This window comes from Sinocyclocheilus grahami, unplaced genomic scaffold (genome assembly GCF_001515645.1).
Source record: "Sinocyclocheilus grahami isolate Dianchi unplaced genomic scaffold, SAMN03320097.WGS_v1.1 scaffold939.1, whole genome shotgun sequence".
Classification (NCBI taxonomy): domain Eukaryota; kingdom Metazoa; phylum Chordata; class Actinopteri; order Cypriniformes; family Cyprinidae; genus Sinocyclocheilus; species Sinocyclocheilus grahami.
In genome coordinates, this window is record NW_015506118.1 from 184,452 (window position 1) to 195,192 (window position 10,741).

Consider the following 10,741-nt stretch of genomic DNA (forward strand, 5'->3'; position numbering starts at 1 on the left):
TACTGAAAACAAAAGCAAAAAGGGAAAGTATCAAATAAAACACTTGCAGCTTCTGCACTGAAAACCAGCATTCAGACACTACAGTATAAGGTCATGTTGTGTGTATAATCGGCAATATTTAGCAATTATCCGACTGAATGTAATGAATGTCAGTTTTCCCCTCGAGTCCTCATACGGTTAGAGCGACCTCCGCAAACACAGCTCTCAGATAAGCACACATGCAGCAGAAGGTCAAGAAAGACGCACACGTGAAGAACCCGGGGGATATTCACTTTTCCTTACTAGGAGAGTGTTTAGGCTGTTGCTAAGGTATTTGGAGTGTTTTAGGTTGTTTCTATGGTTGTATAAGTGATTTAAGATATTGCTATGCAGTTGCTAGGATGTTTGGAATGTTTTAGGCTGTTGCTATGCAGTTGCTAGGGTGTTTTGAGTGTTTTAAGCTGTTACTATGTAGTTGTTAGTGTGTTTTGAACGTTTTAGGCCGTCACTATGCAGTTGCTAAGGTGTTGCGATTGTTTAAGATTGTTGCTATGCCGTTTCTAGGATGTTCTGAGTGTTTCAGGCTGTGGTTATGCAGTTTATAGGGTGTTCTGATTGTTTTAGTTTGTTGCTATGCAGTTTCTAAGATATTCTGACTGGTTTAGGCTGTTGCTATGCAGTTGCTAGGATGTCTGAGTGTTTTTAGGCCGTTGATATGCAGTTGTTAGGGTGTTCTGAGTGTTTTAGGCTGTTGCTATGCAGTTGCTAGGATGTCTGAGTGTTTTTAGGCTGTTGATATGCAGTTGTTAAGGTGTTCTGAGTGTTTTAGGCTGTTGCTATGCAGTTGCTAGGATGTCTGAGTGTTTTTAGGCTGTTGATATGCAGTTGTTAAGGTGTTCTGAGTGTTTTAGGCTGTTGCTATGCAGTTTCTAAAATATTCTGACTGTTTTAGGCTGTTGCTATGCAGTTGCTAGGATGTCTGAGTGTTTTTAGGCCGTTGATATGCAGTTGTTAGGGTGTTCTGAGTGTTTTAGGCTGTTGCTATGCAGTTGCTAGGATGTCTGAGTGTTTTTAGGCTGTTGATATGCAGTTGTTAAGGTGTTCTGAGTGTTTTAGGCTGTTGCTATGCAGTTTCTAAAATATTCTGACTGTTTTAGGCTGTTGCTATGCAGTTGCTAGGATGTCTGAGTGTTTTTAGGCCGTTGATATGCAGTTAGTTGTTAGGGTGTTCTGAGTGTTTTAGGCTGTTGCTATGCAGTTGCTAGGATGTCTGAGTGTTTTTAGGCCGTTGATATGCAGTTAGTTGTTAGGGTGTTCTGAGTGTTTTAAGCTGTTGCTATGCCGTTGCTAAGATAATCTGACTGTTTTAGGATGTTGCTATGCGGTTGCTAGGGTGCTGTGAGTCTTTTAGGTTGTTGCTATGCTGGTGCTAGGGTGTTCTGAGTGTTTTAGCCTGTTGCTATGGCTTCGCTAAGATATTCTAAGTGCTTTAGGCTGTTTCAAATGCAGTTACTAAGGTATTAGGAGTGTTTTAAGTTGTTGCAGTGGTGACATAAGTGTTTAGGCTGTTGCTGTGTTGTTGCTAGGCTGTTCTGAGAGGTTCAGTTTGTTGCTATGCAGTTGTTAGGGTGTTCTGAGTGTTTTAGCTTGTTAGGGTTTCATCAGCACTTGTACTAGTTATGATTGAGTTAACTAGCAGCACTAGCGCTGTGATTTCCTGATGTCACGCCGAGTTTCTCTGGACCAATCAGACGCGGCGTGAGCGACAGATGAGGCTGATAATGAGACGCTCCGTCTGAAACAGGTGCGAACGCATCGGTCCTTTCCAATCACATCCACGATCATTTATGAGGTGAGATCTGACGATTGTTTCCTTCCAGGGACAAAAGACAAACAGGACTGAAATAAACACGGACGCTTCAGGAAATAAAAAACACTGAGCGAACAAACAAACAAATGCAAAGAACTTCAGGAAGACAGAAGAACGAAAGATGATTAAGAAGTTAAATATGGGAAGAATCTGCAAAACCAGACAAACAACCCCATGTGATTAATTATGGAAACATGAATGACATACTGATATGAGCCCAAAAACCACATGAATCTGGCTGCATGCAAGACTTCAAGAGCTCCTGCAAAAACTCAATCGATAAAACGAAAAGAAAGATATAAGAAAAAATACACTAAAAATGTAAAATAATTAAAAAAATAGATCGAAAGAAAGAAAAAAAATACAAATTAATTAATTAATTTCGAAAAAAAAATTTTTTTTAAATAAATTAAAAGAAAAGATAAAGAAAAAAATATATATATAAAAATAGACCAAAATAAAAACTAATAAATGTGAAATAAAGAAATGAAGAAAAACAAGAAAAAAGAACAAACAATAAAAATAAATACAAATAAATATAAAAGAAAAAAACAAATGAATAAAAATAGGTTTAGAAAGAAAGAAAGAAAGAAAAATAAAGAGAGAGAGAAATGTTATAGTGCATTTTAGATGAAATCTGTTTTCTCTGAATATGAGATGTTTGTTTTTATTGTTGCTGATTTAATGGTTTAGTTACGATTTAAATGTCTTTGTCATGAACAATGCAAAGGATTGAACGTACAAAAACATGTGCTTTCAGTTCAGATTAAAGCACTTTGTCACCAAATAAAGGCACAGAAATCATAAAGGTTGTTTAGGTCGGGATTATATGGATTGTGGGTTTGATTCTTGCAGGGAAAGCAGACTTTGTTTCACAAGCGTGAACTTCAGAAGACAAGCATCGACTTGAGTTTTTGGTTTTGAATTCAAGTCGGTGCAATAAATTATTATATGGGAACAAAACAGCCAAACCCAACGCGATGTCACAAAGAGACCCGACCTGCTGAGCGAGACGTTTCTCCAACAACAGCAGATTTACTGGAAAGAGCGGGAAGACACGGCTTACAGGAGCAGACCTGGAGTATGGAGATGTGCTAAGACTTTATTCTGAGACTGAAGAAGAGGAGAAACGCAGATTTACTGACAGACACGCACCGCTGATGTCATCAACTCAACGCAGACAACAAACAACCTCTAACAGGGTTAATATGCAAATCAGCCTCCGCTTAAAGAGTTAACTCAGCCGTAACAGCTGCTGGAATGAAGGATTACAGAGGAATGAGAGAGAGAGAGAGAGAAAAAGAAAAAATAAGAAAGAAAAATGTAAAAAAAAAAAAATAGATTAAGAATAGATTTCATAATAAATAAAAGATAGAAAAGCAAAAAAAATAAAAAATAAAAATTAAAACTAATTAAAAACATCAATAGCACATGATGTGTGTTTACACAGAGATCAGAACAACACACGCGCTTTCATGTGCACACACACACACACACACACACTCTCTCACTCACTCTCACACACACACTCTCTCACACACTCTCTCTCACACTCACACACTCACACACTCACACACTCTCACACTCTCACACACACACTCTCTCTCACACACTCTCTCTCACACTCACACACTCACACACTCACACACTCTCACACTCTCACACACACACTCTCTCTCACACACTCTCTCTCACACTCACACACTCACACACTCACACACTCTCACACTCTCACACACACACTCTCTCTCACACACTCTCTCTCACACTCACACACTCACACACTCACACACTCTCACACTCTCACACACACACTCTCTCTCACACACTCTCTCTCACACTCACACACTCACACACTCACACACTCTCACACTCTCACACACACACTCTCTCTCACACACTCTCTCTCACACTCACACACTCACACACTCACACACTCTCACACTCTCACACACACACTCTCTCTCACACACTCTCTCTCACACTCACACACTCACACACTCACACACTCTCACACTCTCACACACACACTCTCTCTCACACACTCTCTCTCACACTCACACACTCACACACTCACACACTCTCACACTCTCACACACACACTCTCTCTCACACACTCTCTCTCACACTCACACACTCACACACTCACACACTCTCACACTCTCACACACACACTCTCTCTCACACACTCTCTCTCACACTCACACACTCACACACTCACACACTCTCACACTCTCACACACACACTCTCTCTCACACACTCTCTCTCACACTCACACACTCACACACTCACACACTCTCACACTCTCACACACACACTCTCTCTCACACACTCTCTCTCACACACTCTCTCTCACACACTCTCTCTCACACACACACACACTCACACACACACACACACTCACACACACACACACACTTACACACACTCACTCACACACACTCACACTCACACTCTCACTCACTCTCACTCACTCTCACTCACTCTCACTCACTCTCACTCACACACTCTCACACACACACTCTCACACACACACTCTCACACACACACTCTCACACACACACTCTCACACACACACTCTCACACACACACTCTCACACACACACTCTCACACACACACTCTCACACACACACTCTCACACACACACTCTCACACACACACTCTCACACTCACTTTAATGTGTCAGATATCTTGTTGCTCTGCAGCAAAGCATGCTAGGATCAGTGTGATTTGTCACAAACTCCTCAACACATGCGTCCTGATGCAATATTTAATATTCGTCTCTGATGCTTGCACAATTATGCTAATTACATGTAATGTATTGTGTAATGCAAGTCCTGTGTGTGTGTCTCATTACCCAACTTTATAGCATTACATCATTATTACCTCATGTACATTCCAGTAGTCATGAAGCTCATGTACATGGTTTCATAAATATTCATATTTATAATGTTTGTCAAAGATATTTTAGTGAAAGTCTGTGTGTTTGTACTCACTTGGCGTTTCTCGTTCAGTCGTTCTGCTGTTATTCTAGTTAATCAGTTTCTCAAGTCTCCTTGAAGTCTCTGTCCTCTTCAGAAACACACTGTTGAAACACAACCACACACACATATAAGTGATGATCTTAAACTGATGAAGTGTCACTATAACACACACACAGATGACTAATGGACTCAGACGGCGCTGGACCTCAGAGCTGCTGGGAGATTTCAGTCCCAGATGGGAAAAACACAGACAGAAGACTTCAATCTGTCTGATCTGCTCCTGCAATCACAACACATCTCCATCTGAACACTTTCACATTCACACACACGACGAGCATCCTCTGATATGAGACGTGCACATATTCATTAATGCATGACATTTAGAAAAGTCCTGGTGCATGTTAAACATTTTATATATTGGATATATTCTGGGGGGGAAAATGTGTAACTGTATAACAATAAATAGGAAAAAATAAAAGAAATACAAACCCCCATTTCAGCATGCATGACCTTCTACACGGATACAGTATCTCACGATGCATGCACATTCCAACGGTTCCGAAACTGATTTGCATATTTTCATAAATATTAATCGACACTGTAACTGACCCAAACGTGACATCATGCGTGATTTTTTATGGCTTATTATTAACTCATGATTGCAGAATTAAACTGGATTAAAAATGCACAACAAGCACATTTATTTAAGAGACGGGGACAGGCCACGGCCGATCCCAGTGCACTGTGGGAAAGCAGAGAAACGGCCATGACATCATCACCGTCAGTCTGTTTATTGCATAAAAACCCCTCGAAATCCACAGTAATCCAGCAGATATCCGACATAATGCAAACTGGAGCAACAAACAGCGGAATCATGGGAAAGTGTGCAAACAAAACCTGAATTATTGCAGCACATTCATAAGACGGAAAAACTGACTTACTGTAGTTACACGCGCAGACGCAGTGAGAGAAACTTGTGTGTGTGTGTGTGTGTGTGTGTGTGTTTCTCTGCTTGATTGAGCACACAATATGAGTGTGTGTGAATGGGATTGCAAAATTCCCCTGATCACGTGTTTATCTCGCTATGCAAATGAGAACTCATTAGAATGACCACAGACTAACTTTAAAACTGAGAATGAAACTCATCTGACAGACATTTGACACTAAATTCACTTTACTAACATATCAGACTCACATCAGTGATTATTTCATATGCAGCAGAAAGAAGAACGGTAACACTTTATGATAAGGTTTGCATGAATTAGCAATAAACAACATTTATGAATCTAAATGAAGTCAGTCTCAACATTTTCAAGACAGGTTTACTGTACATTAGTTAATGCACTGTGAACCAGGGTTATTATACTTAACTTTTATTTCAAGTAGCAAAAAAAAGATTTTATGGTTTTAGTTAACTGAAATAAAGTGCAATTATATTTAAAAGCTTGTGAGAAAATACGATGCATGTCAGATCCGTGTCACATTCATGTTTTTTTAAATTTTAATAAATGCTCAAATTGATTGCGGTCATTTATACTGTAATGTTAAATGGCTATAATCAGTGATTAAATATTAGGGGGAAAAAAATCTATATTTCATAGAGACATCAGTAGTATTGGTATCAGTGATACTCGCCTTCAGTCATAAAAAAAAAGATGTTACTAAACAAATATTTAAAAAAAAATACTGTCTTCATGTTGTTTGTAAATTAATTTGAAGATTGCATGTGCAATATATAGATTATTGTAATATATTGTAATAGAAAGTATATTTAAAAACTTTAATGTTAGGTGAGGTTAATCGTGATTAATTTCCGAATGTGCAATTAATTTGTTAAAAATGTTATATATATACATATATATAATTTTCATTTAGTTTAATGTGATTCACTAAAATAACTAAAACTGAAAAAACATAACTAAAAAATTATAAATATTACGTAGGCATATAAAAAACACAATTACTTAAACTAAAACAAAAAATTAAATAAAAACGGAAAACATAAAAATAACATCAAATTCAAACTATTAGTAAAAACTATAATAGCATCTCATTGATACTAAAGCAAGACTTCTGTGAACTAACAAACATTTTTATTAACTGACATTAACAGGAACAAAGGTTAAGGTTAATAAATGCAGTAAAAATTCCTCAGTGAGTTCGTGTATTACCCAATGCAAACCAATGATAAAGTTCAGCGCTGAGTCCATGTGAACAGCTGAGCAAATTTCCCCAATCACGGAGACGAGCAGCTCAACCTGGAGTCTACAGGACAGATCTTTTACTCCAGCAGAAACTACAAGCAAGATCTTGTAAAACACATGCTATGACCATGATCTAACATGTAGAGCATGTTCTAGGTTCGTCTCTAAGCTGTGTTAGCGAGGATGGATGGATGGATAATAGTGACATCATCCTGCACCACACAGATTTCCGTCCAATCAAATGTCCTCTAGAAGGAGGAAGCCCCTCCCCCTGATGCAGCAATTCATGTTCATGAGTGTGACAAACTAAAGCCTGCTGTTGATTATTAAAAGAGAGGAAGCGCCCTGCCAAACTGGTCTGTAATTGTCATGAAAAATGTCACAATGCAAAAAATGATAATGATGCTAAAAACAGGCTTCTTTATTTTATTTTGGGGAGAAATATGCCATCGTTTCGTCGCCTGTCACAGACGGTCGTGGTTTGTCTGACTCGTCCAACAGATGAAAACATGTACAAAGTTCTGTGTGACAGCGTCCTGTGGTATGTAGGTGAAAGGCATGCTGGGAACAGGGCGTGTGCCGGTGGGGCGTTCAACTCAAGCAGGCCAGACACACACACACACTCTCTCTCTCTCCCGCAGGGCATGTGCGTGTGTGTTTGGGTGCGGCTGTTTTAAATATCACTCAGTAAAGTTTTAAGAGGTGAAGCGCTCACGGTTACAAAACACACACAGCTTCAATCCAGCTCTTCCTCTGCTGCCAAATACACCCCAGTCCCACACAATTCCTCATAAAGGTGGTGCAACATACAATAATCTCAGCGTCAGGTCAAACAGGCTTTCAGATAAAAGAAACCTGGCTTATTATTACCAACTGAACACTGATAAATGCATTCTGATGCTCAATAACCAACGGTCCTTCTGTATCATATTGTTTTATATATGTATAGGGGACTTTTCAACCTGCAAAACCTGATCTGATCGTGGCGTGACAGCATGATTTAATATAAGAATAAAATAAATGAATACAATAAAATAAATCAAAACATTTTTTTTAAATTATAAAATAAAATAAAATACACATCTCTGATTAGTCAGGTGGTGCAAAGATGATAAAATATCAAATATATTAAAAAATAATTTAAAAAAAATAAAATCCTTATCTGTGATCAGTCAGGTAATGCTGGGGACACAAAGATGATAAAATATAAAATATATAAAATAATAATGTAAATCAAAACATATATATATATATATATATATATATATACAGTATATAAGCTAAATATATATAAAACAACATTTCAAAAAATAAATAATACAATAAAAATAAACAACATAAATAAAATAAAATATTAAATACAAAAATAAAAAATCTAATCAAATAAACATTGTCTGTGGATTAGTCAGGTGGTGCTACAGACGGAAACAAAGGTGGCGTAATGTTTGTCAGTGGCCTTTGACCTTCAGACCTTGAGCGCTTCCATCTAGTGCACTGCCTCCAGGGTTAAATATCAGCGTTAAAGTCTTTTTCCTGAGAGCAGCTGGTGTCTTGTGGAGCTCTGGTCAATAAAAGCAACAATAAAGCGAACGATTGTAGATTAGAACTTAGTGAGTTGCCTACATAGTAACATTTCTAATCATGTGATGATGTGAGATGATGCTGTCTGCAGAGGATCGGAAGCGCAGTCGCTGCAGGTGTGAATCTGACAAGCTACAGCCTGAAAGCACCTCCTGGATATAACGCATCCGATTGGCTGCCGGCCAATCATTGTCTCATTCACCTGTTGCTATGACAACCTAATTCATTCCATTGGAATTCTGCAATATAAGTCCCTCCTGGACAAATTCCAAACACTCCCAGATTCCCGTTGCTAGGAGACAGCGGACGTTGATATTTATGAATTTGTTTTTACAAAAAGTAACAAAATTAAAAATAAAAATTTTTTCAGTTAAATGTTTGATAAAAAAAAAATATATATATATATATATATAAATAATAATAAAACGGTGATAATAATAATAATAATAATAATAAATATTACAATTATTTTAGTATTTTTCTAGTTAAAAGGTTTAACTTTAAATAACTATATAAATACTACTACTACTACTACTAATAATAATAATAATAATAAATATACAATTTATTTTAGTATTTTTCAGTAAAAAGTTAGATTGAAAATAAATATACAAATATTAATAAAATATTATTATTATTAATAATAAACAATACTACTACTATTACTACTACTAATAATAATAATGACAATAACAATAATAATATGCATTTTTCAGGTAAACGTTTGATAAAAATAAAATACAAATATGAATAAAATGTATTGTTATTATTAGTAATTTTTGTATTTTTTCAGTTAAAGATTTGACAATAATAAAAATACAAATAATAAATTTTATTAATATTTTTAATATTAAATGTGTTTTTGTATTTTTTCAATTAACGGTAAAATAAATATTAACAATTGCATTAATACAACTATTATTCATAAAACTATTTTTTATTAAGTAAGTTAAAAGTCTGACAAATTAAATATAAAATTTACAATACTTTTATTATTATTACTATTACTTCTATTAGCACATTATATTATTACCTCACTAATCGAACAGTTAAGTTGTTGGCTGACCTTCTCTATTCATCACAACTGATGACCAAACGTTCCCACAAAGATTAAACCCAACTAGTATCTGAATCTAGCTTTAGCTGCTTTTCCAGGAGATGGCGTCTGTACTGAGGCTTGTTTCAGCGATCGCACCTACTTACTTCCCTCTAATAAATCTGATGGAGAGAGTCGCAGGATCTGGCCGGATGTCAGGTGTTACAACGGGAATATCAGCCTTTTGTTGACCATCTCAAGAGCTCGACAAACACACGCCGATCTGCATCTCTGGCCACTCATCGTCCATTACAGCCTCGTCAAACCGGCCGAACAATAGAGCAGTGATTATAGAGAGACGAGTTCACGCAGATGCAGTTCAGCTGCTCAAAAACAACCATCTGAGCGTGCAGATCATTATTAGATCATGCATGCTGTCGATGCAGCAGACGACCGATACTGGCCTGGATTTAGATGCGAAAGAAAGGTTTAGCATTCATAGTTTCTATACAAGACGGACGATCTGCTGACAGTCTGTTTTAAGTTTTCGCATTCTTTATTCTTTTATGAATTAGTCAGACTGTAATGAAACAATGGATTAATACGACTGACTGCAAGTCATAATTCAAGCAAAACACACACAAAGAGAGACGCACACACAAAAACACAGAGACAAGAACATATTCAGACGTCTAGACTGCAGACAGACTTCTCAAAATAACACGCATGCAATGCATCTTCAAGATTTCTCATGAGGAATGAAAGAAATTGCATCAAGGGAAGCATTTGTTTGAAAATAATATATAAGATGTATAAGATATGTATGCATATATATATATATATATATAGGGCTGCACGATATTGGAAAAAACTCGCATTGCGATATTTTGTATTTCTGCTATATATATTGCGATATGAAAGAGAAAAAAAAAAAAAAAAAACACCAGATGACTTGATTTCTCATGAGAAATGAAAGAAATTGCATCAAGGGAAGCATTTGTTTGAAAATAATATATAAGATGTATAAGATATGTATGCATATATATATATATATATATATATATAGGGCTGCACGATATTGGAAA

At 36.7% G+C, this 10,741-nt stretch overlaps 2 long non-coding RNA genes across 2 annotated transcripts in view; one reads left to right on the plus strand and one right to left on the minus strand.

The window, feature by feature from the left end:
* Nucleotides 1–2,529: 2,529 nt before the first annotated feature.
* The window catches only part of LOC107564477 (uncharacterized), a 15,065-nt gene continuing 6,853 nt past the window's right edge, over nt 2,530–10,741 (minus strand). Inside the window, exons 2-3 of the long non-coding RNA XR_001606237.1 lie at nt 4,848–4,936; nt 2,530–2,962 (exon numbers count right to left, since the gene is read on the minus strand). This is a non-coding gene — a long non-coding RNA (uncharacterized lncRNA). The remainder of the gene's footprint in view (nt 2,963–4,847; nt 4,937–10,741) is intronic.
* LOC107564478 (uncharacterized) overlaps nt 4,864–10,741 on the plus strand; it is a 12,710-nt gene continuing 6,832 nt past the window's right edge. The window contains exon 1 of the long non-coding RNA XR_001606238.1: nt 4,864–4,938. This is a non-coding gene — a long non-coding RNA (uncharacterized lncRNA). The remainder of the gene's footprint in view (nt 4,939–10,741) is intronic.